The sequence below is a fragment of the Chenopodium album genome, chromosome 2 (assembly GCF_948465745.1).
Source record: "Chenopodium album chromosome 2, dcCheAlbu1.1, whole genome shotgun sequence".
Lineage (NCBI taxonomy): Eukaryota > Viridiplantae > Streptophyta > Magnoliopsida > Caryophyllales > Amaranthaceae > Chenopodium > Chenopodium album.
In genome coordinates, this window is record NC_137835.1 from 39379322 (window position 1) to 39384541 (window position 5220).

Below are 5220 nucleotides of genomic sequence, written 5' to 3' on the forward strand. Positions count from 1 at the left end.
CTTCAATTAATGAGCAATTTCTTACTCTCTCTCCTCTATTTTTATTTGTTTATTTTGATTATTATTTTAGTTGTTGGTATTGCTTGTTGATCATGTTGATTCTTGATTATTTGTTGATTAATCTTGTTATTATCATGATTAGTGAGTAATTTCCCCATTAAGGGGATGGTTGTGGTGTAGTTGGACCTTGAGCATGTTCTAGGGTTTCGAATTGATTTATTTGTGATTAAAGTCTTTATATGCTTGATATTCTTTAATCTTCTTGCAAGTGCACATTGTTGGTTGATTAAAGGTGAATCTTTGCTAACAAGAAACGGAAGTTGACTTAGTTAAGGTTCATTAGTATCGATTGTTTTTTAATAGTACCTCCTAGTATATGGTTCTAATGTGGAAGCATAGAGGCTATGTTAGGAGAAGCCAATTGACCCCGGAAGGCGGCTAGATTGGATTCTTAATTTCGATATTCGAGCATGTTTAGTTTATAATTAATTCAATTTCTATGCCTTTGTTTATGTTCAAGTGAATGCTATACCTAAACCATTTCCCTTAACGTTTTATTTCTTGTTTTAGCATTTTTAGACTTTAGTTCATTTATCCCCTATTCCGGACTAGCTTAATTGTTGATAACATTTGGTGGTGTTTACCGTTCTCTGTGGTTCGACCCCTATGCTTGCCTTATACTCGTATTAGGTTTGTTTAGGTTGTATAAATTGTATTTTATCTAGGGATAGACAATTGATGTATCCATTTTATATAGTATTTTACCCCCGTCCCTTGGTCATAATTAGTAGTGTTTTTGGCTCTTTAGAGCCACTTTTATTACTAATTGGTGTTTTCTAGTGTTTTCGTAGATTTGGTTGACTTTTGCAGGGATTTATGCTTTTGGAGTATTTTCCCGAGATATTTAGGAGCAATCACGAGCACTGGAGAAGCACGACCAGATTTTATAGCCCAGGGCCGGTTGGAGCCATCGAACCGGTGATTAAGGGCTCGGTAGAGGTGATACCGGGGCGTTTGGACCGAGTATTCAAGACCCAAAGAGGAAACCCAGATTGGCCCGAAGAATTGGAGCCCAATCGAAGTCCAAATATTGGCCCAAATGATCCGCCCGGCCAAAAAGGCTGGCGCCCGGAGGCGCGCCCGGCCGGGCGGGAGGAGCGCCCGGTGACGCGCCTGACCGGGCGCGAGATTGTTATTAGAGGTGAAAAAAGGCGCGCCCGATCGGGCGGTGCCTCGCCCGATCGGGCGCGTGTTTATTTAGGAAACAATTAGAGTCGTATTAATTTGTTTTAGTTTAGGATTTTTGTACGGAGTATAAATACTCCTCCGTAATACGATTTTAGGACGACTTCTTCTTCTCTTAATCTTTTCTCTTAGACTTTCTCTTTCTACTTAGTTTTCTCTCTCTAAACCTTTGTTATTATTTCTTTAATTAATTTCAGATTTATTTTGGTGACGATTTCTCTTCCCTTAATCTTAGTTATTTATTTTATTCCTTTGATCATGATTTATTTTATTGCTTTGCTTAGTTTATATTTAATTATGTGTGAGTAGTTTAATTTATAGGGTTTATGGGGATCTAATAAATGATATGAAGGGGTAAATTATTGTTGTTGATTATTAATGCTAGATTAATTTCCTATTGATTGATTTAATGCTCTGTGACTAGATTAGGCCTATCTTTTATGCATGAGTTTGAAAATATTAATTCAAGAATCGAGAGATGAGAATTAATGTTTAGGTCTAGTTTCAATAGGCAAGTTAATTTATAAATGGTTAAGTCAAGATTCGAGAGATGAGATTTAATACCGATAAATTAATTGTGTGATTGTAATAAGTAGCGAGAGCCCTTTACAATCTGGTTAATTGATGCATTGATGATTGACTATTATTGATTGTTGGTATTGCATGATGATTTCTTATTGGATTGTTTTAATGTTTTACAATTGCGGCTTGTAAAAGTATAGCAATATTAAATTGATGAATCGAGCAGATGTTAATTTGATATTAAAGGCTTTTTTCAATAAGAACTTAGATCTAGTAAATTGCGAGAGCCTGTTAGGTCTATGTTGGTTAATAAATTGCGAGAGCCTGTTAATCATGTTATTTATGCAATGTCAATGATTGATTACCATATTTTACCCCGGAGTATTATTTATTGGTGAACCTATGCCCTAGATCCTTTTATATATTATTTTCTCCCTTTTCTTACTCTTTTTAGTTTAGTTTCATATTCAACTTTTAATATTGGTTACTTAAATAATTTAGATTATAATATTTAATTAGGAGTAAAAAGACTTGTTTCCCTGTGGAGATCGACCCAACTTCCCTATCTACTTTAGTTAGTGAATTAGGTAATTATTTTTGATTAGGGGATACGACTTTACCCTGTCAAAATTTGGCGCCGTTGCCGGGGAAACGGTTTTATTTTTATTTCTGATTATTTTTGTAGTCTAGATTATTTCCCTTTTTGTCTCAGAGAGCGTTAGTTCTCTAAGACAAATCTCTTATTTGCTTCTAGTTTTTGTTTATGCCCAGGTGTTCCAGATCAGGTTACATCCCATTCGATCCTGAGATCGAACGTTCCTTCCATAGACAGAAAAACTTCTACAAGCAAATCCTGGCGGATTCTGGTGATAATAACAATAATCACCGAGATTCTCCAACTGTTTCTAGCAATTCAGAGGCATCATCAGACACAGAATCAGAGATGGCGGTTCCAAAGAAACTTAGTGATTATTCACAACCAAAGCTTACGGATTTCCCACATCTCACCCCCACTCCGGCTCTTGATGGGGTTCAATTTGAAATTAAGCCTCAATTTATAACGATGATAGAGAGGAAGCAATTCAGTGGAGCCAAGGGTGAAGACCCGAATCTTCACATTGCCGACTATTGTCAATATTGCAACACCATAAGGCAAGCCGGGGTCACTCAAGACCAAATCAGGGAGATTCTCTTTCCCTTTTCTTTAACTGGAAAAGCTAAATTGTGGTTTAATGGTTTAAATAGAACTACGCTTGGTATAACTGACTGGGAAACTCTTGTTTTGAATTTTTATAACAAATATTATCCTGCAGAGAGAACAGCAGTACTACGGAGTGCGATTCAGAATTTCGCCCAAGAAGCCGATGAGTCTTTATATGAGGCTTGGGAGAGGTTCAAGGACTTACAGAGAGAATGCCCTCACCATAATTTAGCACAATGGCAGTTAATCCAAGCCTTTTATAACGGCATTGGAAATTCTTCAAGAATAATTTTAGACTCTGCAGCTAGTGGGAGATTTATGAATCTTAATGTTGATGACGCAGGTCAGGTTATTGAAGATATGGCGATACATAATTCCCAATATGGGAATCCCAGAGGATTTGCTAATAAGGGGAAACATAGCGTAGACTCTGTATCCTTTTTGCAAGCTCAATTGACCTCTATTTGTCAAAAATTAGATAATCTGAGCACTGCTAACGTAGCCAATGTTTCTGCGATTAATAATAATTCTAATGAGGCTTTCTGTGAAAATTGTGGTATTGTAGGTCATTGGGAGCAGGATTGCAGGAGTTCCGTGGAGCAAGTTAATGCCTTCCAAGCTTATAGGCAGAATAACCCATACTCCAACACTTACAATCCTGGGTATCGGAATCATCCATACCTCTCCTACCGGAGCACTAATGTTCAAAATCCACCACCACAAGAACCACAGGTGCCACAGCAACAGCAGCAGAAATACTATCATCCCAATGCTAGCCAGAAGAATCAACCACAACAACCCCCCTCATCTTCAGACCCTTCTTTGGGGGAAATTAGAGCAATGTTGGTCAATATGCAAAAGCACATGGAGAGCAGAGATGCGACAATTGATCAAATCCTAGTGCACAACAAAATTGTAGATAATCAAATTGCGCAACTCTCCGCTACTCTACAAGCACGCCAACAGGGAGCCCTGCCGGCACAGCCGACTAGGCCTACAGATCAAGCATTTGCAATTACTCTAAGGAGTGGTTCAAACTATGAAGGGCCCTCTATGCCCAGAGTTGATGAACCTATTTTATTAAATGATGCTAATCTTGATTCCATTAAACCAAACAATGTAGTTGCTAGCCCTGCAGGGCTAGAAAATAATACTAACACATTTAATCCTACATTGCAGGGTAAAACTCTGGAGAAGGTGGCTACTCCAGACAAAGAGACGAATGCTCAAAAGCCAATTATCAAACTTCCTTTCCCCAATCGTCAATTGAAGACAAACTTGGATAAGCAGTTTGGTAAGTTCCTGGAGGTGGTTAAGGATTTGAAGGTAACAGTTCCCTTTACTGAATTGATCACACAAATCCCCTCATATGCAAAATTTATGAAAGAAATTTTGACGAGAAAAAGGTCTATTAGTGAGGTAGAGACAGTAGCCTTCACTGCAGAGTGTAGTGCCGTACTTCAAAATAAGTCTCCACCTAAATTGAAAGATCCGGGTAGTTTTTCTATCCCTTGTCATATCGGTAATCTTCTGATTGATAATGCATTATGTGATTTGGGTGCTAGTGTTAGCGTTATGCCATTATCTGTGTGTTCTAAGTTAAATATGGGTAAATTAAAAGCTACCAATATAACTCTGCAAATGGCCGACCGTTCTTTCAAATACCCCCTAGGTGTTTTAGAGGACGTCCCCGTTAGAGTAGGTAAATTTTATATACCTGTAGACTTTGTTGTTCTTGATATGGCTGAGGATATGCAAACCCCAATTATTTTGGGTAGACCATTCCTTAACACTGCAGGAGCAGTCATAGATGTTAGAAGTGGTAAGCTAACACTATCTGTAGGGGATGATAAAGTGGTTTTTAATCTGAATAATACCCTCAAAAGCTCCATGACTGAGGAGAAATGTTTCAGTGTTAATGTGGTTGTAAATTATTCTAATAAGCCCCAAGCTCTTGAAAAAGATCCCTTGGAGGCGGTATCTTGTGTTGCATCCCTTTCAGATGAGATAGACAAATGGCAGAAGGAAGTCGATGCAATAGAAAGAGCATTCTACAATGTTGGTCTTGGTTTCGAGGATGAACAAGTGGAACCGATAGAGCAAGTTGTGCGAATCGAGCCTACGGTAAGTGTTCCGCCAGATCGAGTTGCAAGTGTTGAACACAATGACAATTTGAAGCAACATTCGATCGAAGAAGGGTTTTTAGTGCGTAGCATTGAAGATCCCCCAGTCCAAGTCATGGAGGATCCACC

General features: G+C 38.3%; 1 non-coding gene across 1 annotated transcript; it reads right to left on the reverse strand.

Moving 5' to 3' along the window:
• Window positions 1–3091: 3091 nt before the first annotated feature.
• Window positions 3092–3198, reverse strand: LOC145607248 (small nucleolar RNA R71). Its single transcript, XR_014105530.1, has one exon. It is a non-coding gene; the product is annotated as a small nucleolar RNA R71 (small nucleolar RNA).
• Window positions 3199–5220: the final 2022 nt, after the last annotated feature.